Raw genomic sequence first — 9896 nt, 5'->3', positions numbered from 1 at the left:
GGAAATGGAAAACTATGAAACTGAATCTACGTATGATGAAGACGAAGATCTTGAGGAAAATGATTCCGAATCCGTCACGGAGGTGGAAGATGACGAATCATCGGATGAAGATGAGTCTAGTTCTGATTTGGAAGACAATGCAGCCTATTTAGACTGGTTGGGAGAGGCAAAAGAAGCGATTGATGAGATGTGGAGTGAAAAACATGAAAAGTACATCAACGAGGGCATGAGTGAAGATCAGGCCACGGAAAAGGCCTTGTGGGCAGTCAAGCGAATCTTTTTCAACAAATACAAAGATTTTTTGTCAAGTTACATACATCTGAAAGATAATGATACTCATCAAGAAATTGTGGACGAGATCGAAGACAGAGTCATTCATTCCGGTATTCTACTGCCCACGGCTGTCAGCCGGGATATCTAAACACCAGGCCAAATTTGACGGCCTGTTCCATCAATTAGATGAAGATGACGTTAACGAGGAAGACAGTGACGATTAAAGACTAGTCAACGTTACATTAAGATCACTGATGATTTAATTGCAAAGAATACATTTAAAAACAAATTAAAAAAACCCACGAGTGTTTCATTGAGAAATGACGTCAATAAAGCAATAATGTTATCATGTATACACTTTCTGCAGTTGTATTTTTCTTTGTTGGTGTTGTCTTACAGTTAAACAATCGGGAAAGCCCTACTGTCAAGCAGTCATATAATTAGTGTTTGGGCGCCCTGTCAATAATCCCCGAAATGTTTACGGTCTTTAATGCTTCATGTATGGCTTTATCACGCACCGTGTCCAACTTTGGGACATTGTTGGGGTAAAAAAGTTAGTTGCCTTATGACACTCTAAATCTTCAATATAAAATAGAAGTACGTACTATTGCTTTAACACAAAAAGACCTAGTTATATATATATCCTTGATTTTGTAAACAAGTCCGGCACGGTGGTACACTAGGGTTCGGTGCATTCCTGTACAGACAACGGTAAAGGGGTATTAAGGCTTGAAATCATGTTTAGTCAGTCAACTTCATTGACTTCTTTCACGTACAGATTTTTGAAGCTCCCGCACATGCCGTGCGCTGCCAATTAAGTCCCATTGCCAATAAAGGGAGTCAGCGTTCACTACTGTTGCGTAACTCCTGGCAATCGATATTTAGAACGCTCAATAATCCATCCCCCACTGTACATGCAGGTAGGTTCAGTCGGTGAAAGATAATCGATATAATGAACACGTCTTGAAAGAATTACGTCTTTATGGATTAGGGAAACAGCGCTATCTGATCGGACGGTGTAAATATACAATGTGTACATGTAGGATGCAGTCAGTCCCTTAATACAGATGTACGTGTACATACTGTACGCACCGTACCGAGTGAGCCGACCCTGAAAGTTTGTATTTTCTACGACCACCGCACACAGATATACGTACATAGATGGTTCTGGCGGTAATGTGGAAGAATACAGTCGACTCTCGTTATAACAAGGTCGATGGGACTAGCCAAATTACCTCTTTATTACCTCTTCTTTTTGTTATGAAAGGACAGCGAAACAAAGAAACACAAAGAGACCCTGAGATTTGGGACCTCAGAATTTGCTTTTTATAAGCAGAACCTCTTTATAAAAGTGCTCTTTATAATAATTATAATGAGAGTCGACAGTATTGTGCAATTGTTATTGCACCTGGATAACACACACGATATGACAAGGCAAATATCGGTGCAGAAGCACGGAGTTATTTATTTGCTCCATGATCGGTGCGGTCATCGAGGGGTGATCGACCATCGGTCTCCGTATAGATCTAGAACGCATGGATTCATTAGCTCTCTGATCTATTATTAACACAATTCCTCCATGGTTAAAACAATCATCGGACTATACCGTGCAAGTACGCTGTTCACCGGTGAGTGTTTGTTTACTACAAATACATAAATTAATTTTTCAAACTTTTTTCAAACTCGACTAGAAGAAACTCTTGTATGTCTGTACACGTACACGAACTTGTCCGTGTGGATTGCACAATGGACTACCGGGATCAGTCATTCGCAACAAATCTTAAGGGTTGTTCCATTCTAGACGATGTTCGCCGTACTCGATAATAATTTACTAAAAGATAAATTCTTCAATTAGACAATCATGATTGTTACTTTCTTTCTTTCTTTTTTGGAAGGGGGGAAGGGTAATGGTTAACTGCAGCAAAAAATTGTAAGCGTTATGATCAATACCGCAAAATCGACAGGCATTTAATAATCGTTCAATCGTGGCATTTTTATATTCGCGTCGTTTCCACTCTATAAGTGCGTTAAAACATTGCCCCCATTCACAAAATTTGTTTTCCTCTAAATGTCTATACATAGCGGCTCTTGATAGACCGAGATTCATCATTAAGTTCTCCCAAGGTCGCTCACACTCTCCATTTTTACCAGAGTAAAAACATTTTTTCACAAGATTTCCAGCTAGTCGGCTTAATTGGCACTCTGTTGGTGTGGCCTGCATTTTGCTTTTATTATTCACTGTTTGCATACTGCTTTGAATGAATACATATGATAGTCTTGGTCATTTCAAACGTTTGACATTCATCTTTGTCCTCTACTCCAGTTCAAGTCTCCCTTTGTCCGCTATTCTGGTTCAGGTCTTCCTCTGTCCGCTATTCCATCTAGGGGATGGGCTGCCCCCCTTTGTCCAATATTTCAGTTCATGTTTTCCCCTTGTCCACTATTCCAGTTCCAGTCTTCCTCTGTCCAATATTCCATCTAGGGGATGGGTTTCCCCTTTGTCCAATACATTTTTTAGACCCATCCCTTGTCCGGTAAAACTTACACACGCCCATGCGCTCTTTTATTATGCTAACATCATCCATCGATATGCTAATTGGTTTCATTGATATGCTAATGAGTCCATTGTCTTTGTGCATTATGCATACAATTATTTTGTCTTGTCCGATGAAGACCCTACTCACTACTCAAATCGTCGATCGTACCACGATCTGACCTATCTCAGTTTTTGCCATTTCGAAAAAAACGCGTTTGAAGTTGGGCCTATTTTGCATCCACTCTTTCAGCCAGAACACTAATTTTTGTTGACTCAGTTTTTATATATAATAAAGTTGGATAGTTGAATTATGATTTTAAAATGTTTCTAAGGCAAAAACTCATCATCACCAGGTGAAAAATAGGCGCGAAATCCATAAGTCACTTCGTGAAAATTTTATTTTCATATTTCATGCGCGCGAACGGCGACCAATCTAGATAGGTCACTTCGTGAAAATTTAATTTTCATTTTTCATGCGCGCGAACGGCGACCTATCCAGATAAGTCACTTCGAGAAACGAACAATTTCGATTTCTCTGTAGCTGATAGTGACTTATGTCATATGCGCATGCGCGCGCGCGAACCTCTTCACGTTAAGTCATATGGAGGTTCGTTGCAATCTGTTGTTTTTTATATTAACATTATTGTTATTAGAGATTAATAAGCTCTTACAAATTAAAACGCTGTTATAGTGAAGGAAATATATACGGGGTGCATAGAAACTTGTTGAATACATTGTGTATACCTCCTAGTAATAATTCTTGAACGAATTCATTGTAAAGGTGTACTTTTATTCCATTATTTTGTTATTCTTATTCTGTAAAAAAATCAAGAAATAAAATCCGTGGACAAAACAGGTATTTTGTTTACACAAGACTCACAAGTTCAAGTTACACTGAAACAGAACGATAAACGTACATGTACACTCTCATAATCTTCAAATCTTTGTTTTCTATTTTTTTTTATTCTTCAAAGTGTGCTTTCTCATTATTTAAACCTATTATTCCCTAAAAACAGCAGTTTTCTGCAGATACTTTGTAAAATCCTCCCCCTTAAAAAAATATGATATATCTCAATGACATACATACATAATGACATACATTTAAAAAAAATCGGCTGCATTTTAATTAACAATGCTCAAAACGTCAAAATTGAATGTAAATAGGATGTTTAGTCGCGTTAATACAATGAAGATTTTGGTTTTTTTGAGAATCGACTATCAGAACAGGCCATATTTAAGGGCCACTCAAGGGATAGAAAAAAGTAAATCGAAACACAAATTAATTATGTAGAAAGACATGTACTGCCTTGATGTTTGAACTGGGACTGACCATAATCAAAACGAAAGCATGATGCAGGTCTGTTGTAAAGGGTTCAACAGAGAGGCATTGCAGAGAGTTGTTCTCAGCAATCTTTCAAATTTAAAAATAAGGGCTTTACTTGAAACGTTCTTAGCAATGAATTTCCTTTATTTGTTCTTAATTACTGTTTTTAGTTTTTAGTTTTACTATAGGTGCATAAATGAAATAGTGCGAGAACTGACAATAAAAGAGGTATCTCTTAATATTTCAAGATAAGTCTGGCATTAGTGAAGGATGTAGATCAAAGGTGATAACAGTGACGGCTAAGGAACAGCTCCTGGTTCAAAGATTGTGGAGTTACAAGCACAACACATCGAAAATCTGGAGTAATACACACAAAAAAGAATAGAAATACATTCACTCAACATTTTATCGGCAATCAGTAGTCGCCCTTTGTTTTAAGGCTGAGCATTTTCCCGTTACATTCCGAGGCAGACTGTGGCAGGTGGTTCATGCATTCAGTAATCAATACTTTTTTATTAATTTAAATTCAGAATCTCTTCTTTTAATATTGTTACGAACCCAGAATGCTTGATTATGGAAATCTAGCGCCCTCTGGATTCACTCTGTCCATGAAGTACACAATCTTCTTGTTGTCTTTAGCTGTTCCCTTATTTTACCTAATTATCGTAAATTGCCAACTTGCACTTTTATTCCCAGGGTCTCTTACCAAGCACAGCGCATGATGCAATACCACGCGCGCTACTGCATGCATTATTCATGTAGCGATGTACATGTGCGCGACTGACCACACCTCCCTTTGCCCCAGCGAGCTAAGTTCCTTTCCCCATAGCATGCGTGCTTTGGCGTTCTCCGAGAGACTGCTCAGCGGCACGGAGCATTTCTCTCCCCCGTGTGTTACCCATGAACACTAACTGGAGTTCTCGGTCCAGTTTTCCAGTCCCGTACTTAGCTCGAGGGAATGGAATGTTACCTTGCGTGGTCGCGTAGCTGGGCGTGGTAAGACATCCTGCGGTGTCAATAACCTGTGACACAGTAACCTTTTAGCTTGTCACTCACTCCATCAAGGTTGCTCGAGATGTTGCGTAAACACTTTTGCACTCTGATCTAACTATTTGCACACATCTATCTCTGTATTTGCACACTTCTCTCTCCATGTTTTTCCTTATGTAAATGCACACGTTTCTAGTCTCTTGCACTAGGCACTCTTAGTAAACCATGTGACTAGTCATGTGACCCTTAGACATGGAAGATTACTATTGGTTAATTCCTAAATCAGTGCTCATGCATTATTTAATCCCGAGACTTCTACTGCCTATAAATACCGGAGGTTTTCCTCACTTTCGGCAGTGCGGCGAACCACGAAACCAATGTAGTGCGAACGAACCCTAAACCCAAAGTTGTGCGGCGAACTTATATGTTGTGCGGTAAATCGTATGATGTGCGACGAACTCGACTCTGACAGACCGATTGTTGTGCGACTCTTGTCACTACGAAGCATCGGCCTCCCTCGGTGGTTGAGGCGCGGTGAAGTAATAGTGCAATCACTAGTACTAGTGTTATTATGAACTATGAAGCATCCTTCTCCTAGATCCCTCGAGGAGTGTGTAGAAGCTGGTGAAATAGTAATACACTAGTCCCAATGGTGCTGTGCGGTTTCGAATGGCCATTGGACTGCTAGTCTTAGCTTGAACATGTTGTGCGGTTGTCTGGTGTTCTAGCCCAGCCAGAGCTAGTTCATCCCCGTCACCACAGCGGACCGCTCCCGATGTGGTCAGCCGGCTCCCCGTAGCCATTCCCCCCGTAGTTCAGCTATGCTAGCCCGGTCTTGTCATAAACACTATCCTTGGTGCATAGTGCCTCGATTGACCTTGGATACCCGATACGCCACATGCACACTTTGGTTCGAACTGTAGTGCGGCCTGGTACACTTGCTGGCCCCGTCCAGTTACCGTTGCCTCCCGGTCACCGTAGCGGACCGCTCCCGCTTCGGTCTGGCCGTCGATAACCCGTACCGTGCCGGTGCCCACTCAGTTCGTATTGGTTGACATGGTTTTGCCATAGTACATAGTACATGTATAGACTTTGTAGACACCAACCTGTTATCTCTATAACGCTACCAAAGACTATCAAAAGCAGAAACCCTATAGGTTGATGAAATCTAACAAAGTTATGTAAAGTGAAGAGATGAATAAATCAGTGTATTGACATGTGTGACTGTCACCCCAAATCTCTGTTTCCCTCCAACTTATTGAATTATTGTTGACTCTAATAATGTTTCATGAACTGCTATTAGGGAACGCAACAATATAGTCGACATGGAAAATCAATATAAAACAATTACAGTTTGTTGAAGGGAATTATTGATAAATCATTCAGAATGTGTTAAATGTCTGGTGTCTCTAACCTTGCAGTCTGTGTCTTTTTTTTTAGATTTTCACATGTTTTGCAATATGAACTAAAACAAATCATAGCAACTGAATTTGCAGTTCACCCCATTTATATTCTCTTTGTTATTTGCATTGACTTTAGAATTGTAGCAAGACTGGAGTACTAAATAAACATTTAAAAAGAGAGAAACGAAGCACAAAACGTAAAAACGAAGAACAGACGCAATGCTTTTTTTGATCTGAGCCGGGCAGTATAAAACCAAAATAATAAGCAGCAAAAGTATAACCTTTATGTTAAAAAAATGCTTACATTCATGCTCCAGGAATCGATCACTTTCCTTTCAACGAAGCGTTTTCAAAACTTCATTCAATTATGTAGACGAATGGTGATCTGTATAAATTTTTGGCTGCAATTAACCACTGAGACATCCACATTCTGTAACACAAACAAACCAAACCAATCACGAATCATAATATTCAAAAAGCAACCTTAGTTTGGCCCTTTTATTGAATAAATATTTTCCCGAAAGGACAGTCAGTGAATCAACGTAAATATCAACCGAGATGTCATTAAAAAGCATTAGTTCGGAATCGAACCCCACTCAAGTGTTATTCTGACTGATTAAACTACCCACTATACCGTCTACACTACAGTACGCCAATAGGCTAATGAGTGTAGGATTTTGGGCTATTATACACACGAGTCTCTGCAAAACATGTATTTAGACAAAGCCCAACACGAACATATTGCAATACGAGTATCAAAATACAGAAGGAATATACTGTTGCGTTCCCTAATAGCAGTTCATGAAACATTATTAGAGTCAACAATAATTCAATAAGTTGGAGGGAAACAGAGCTTTGGGGTGACAATCACACATGTCAATACACTGATTTATTCATCTCTTCACTTTACATAACTTTGTTAGATTTCATCAACCTATAAGGTTTCTCCTTTTGATAGTCTTTGGTAGCGTTATAGAGATAACAGGTTGGTGTCTACAAAGTCTATACATGTACTATGTACTATGGCAAAACCATGTCAACCAATACGAACTGAGTGGGCACCGGCACGGTACGGGTTATCGACGGCCAGACCGAAGCGGGAGCGGTCCGCTACGGTGACCGGGAGGCAACGGTAACTGGACGGGGCCAGCAAGTGTACTAGGCCGCACTACAGTTCGAACCAAAGTGTGCATGTGGCGTATCGGGTATCCAAGGTCAATCGAGGCACTACGCACCAAGGATAGTGTTTATGACAAGACCGGGCTAGCATAGCTGAACTACGGGGGGAATGGCTACGGGGAGCCGGCTGACCACATCGGGAGCGGTCCGCTGTGGTGACGGGGATGAACTAGCTCTGGCTGGGCTAGAACACCAGACAACCGCACAACATGTTCAAGCTAAGACTAGCAGTCCAATGGCCATTCGAAACCGCACAGCACCATTGGGACTAGTGTATTACTATTTCACCAGCTTCTACACACTCCTCGAGGGATCTAGGAGAAGGATGCTTCATAATAACACTAGTACTAGTGATTGCACTATTACTTCACCGCGCCTCAACCACCGAGGGAGGCCGATACTTCGTAGTGACAAGAGTCGCACAACAATCGGTCTGTCAGAGTCGAGTTCGTCGCACATCATACGATTACCGCACAACATATAAGATCGCCGCACAACTTTGGGTTTAGGGTTCGGTCGCACTACATTGGTTTCGTGGTTCGCCGCACTGCCGAAAGTGAGGAAAACCTCCGGTATTTATAGGCAGTAGAAGTCTCGGGATTAAATAATGCATGAGCACTGATTTAGGAATTAACCAATAGTAATCTTCCATGTCTAAGGGTCACATGACTAGTCACATGATTTACTAAGAGTGCCTAGTGCAAGAGACTAGAAACGTGTGCATTTACAAAGGGAAAACATGGAGAGAGAAGTGTGCAAATACAGAGAGAGATGTGTGCAAATAGTTAGATCAGAGTGCAAAAGTGTTTACACAACATCTCGAGCAACCTTGATGGAGTGAGTGACAAGCTATGTCACAGGTTATTTACATCACAGGATGTCTTACCACGCCCAGCTACGCGACCACGCAAGGTAACATTCCATTCCCTCGAGCTAAGTACGGGACTAGAAAACTGGACCGTGAACTCCGGTTAGTGTTCATGGGTAACGCACGGGGGAGAGAAATGCTGCGTGCCGCTGAGCAGTCTCTCGGAGATCGCCAAAGCACGCATGCTATGGGGAAAGGAACTTAGCTCGCTGGGGCGAAGGGAGGTGTGGTCAGTCGCGCGCATGTACATCGCTACATGAATAATGCATACAGTAGCGCGCGTGGTATTGCATCATGCGCTGTGCTTGGTAAGAGACCCTGGGAATGAAAGTGCAAGTTGGCAATTTACGATAATTAGGTAAAATACAGGAACTATAAAAGACAACAAGAAGATTGTGTACTTCATGGAAAGAGTGATCCAGAGGGCGCTAGATTTCCGTAATCAAGCATTCTGGGTTCGTAACAATACTTACAGACGTTTACAGAATCAGAAACTCGGTTGAAACTTGCTAGTTTCGTTCAGCCATCAAACGACATGTGTACGCCGCCGTTGTTTTTGATAACGCTAAAGACTTGACCCTGGTAACTCAATTTCATAAGAAAGTGATAGGGGCCACATTAAGTCCAGGTACCAGACTCTATAAGTCACTTCGTGGAAAACTGACAGCGTTGTTTACGCGTTTCACGAAGTGACCTATCTCGATGCGTCAGTTCGTGAAAATGATAATTTAGCATTTTGTAGCGATAGGTCAACATTTTTAATTAGCTAATTAGCCCACTTATGAATTTGAAATTTTCAGAAAATAAAGATTTCATCATGCATAACCAGAATATGCTAAAAACCCAAATTCGTCAAAAATTCAGATAGGTCAGATCGTGGTACGATCGACGAAATATTCACAACTTAACTAGCCAAAAAAATAGTTCTAACTCAGCAAACGATGTAGCTCTAAGTTATATTTGCAGTGTTATTTGTTTTATACAGGGAATGGTAAATATAAAAGATTTAAGGACCAAATGCATCTTTATGATCGGTAGATGGCAAATTTGGGGCAAGGGAAGGATATTGTATCGGTCTACTGCGTTTTTATGAGGAAAAACTTGCAGAGGGTAAAACATGAACCCCAGCTTTTATATTCAAACGAAACTACTGGATACACAAGCATAAATATTGTACACAAGCTACTGTATTTACATCTGCACTGTATGGTAAACGAACTGAACTAGTGAAGTTGAGCAACACGATTCTTTTGGTGAACTGGACAAGTTAAAAAAAAAAAATTGTTTGAGGTTCCTTTATGAAACGAAAAAAAAAACCCCAAA

General features: G+C 40.7%; 1 long non-coding RNA gene across 1 annotated transcript; it reads right to left on the bottom strand.

Moving 5' to 3' along the window:
* Positions 1-3657: 3657 nt before the first annotated feature.
* Positions 3658-9116, bottom strand: LOC119736250. Its single transcript, XR_005272297.1, has 3 exons — positions 9047-9116; positions 6831-6956; positions 3658-4490 (listed from the first exon to the last, which is right to left on the bottom strand). It is a non-coding gene; the product is annotated as an uncharacterized LOC119736250 (long non-coding RNA).
* Between the last annotated feature and the right edge of the window lie 780 nt (positions 9117-9896).

The sequence above is a fragment of the Patiria miniata genome, unplaced genomic scaffold (genome assembly GCF_015706575.1).
Source record: "Patiria miniata isolate m_02_andy unplaced genomic scaffold, ASM1570657v1 HiC_scaffold_29, whole genome shotgun sequence".
NCBI lineage: Eukaryota > Metazoa > Echinodermata > Asteroidea > Valvatida > Asterinidae > Patiria > Patiria miniata.
Note: the sequence above shows the minus strand (reverse complement) of the source record. Positions and strands in the feature narration are given on the sequence as shown.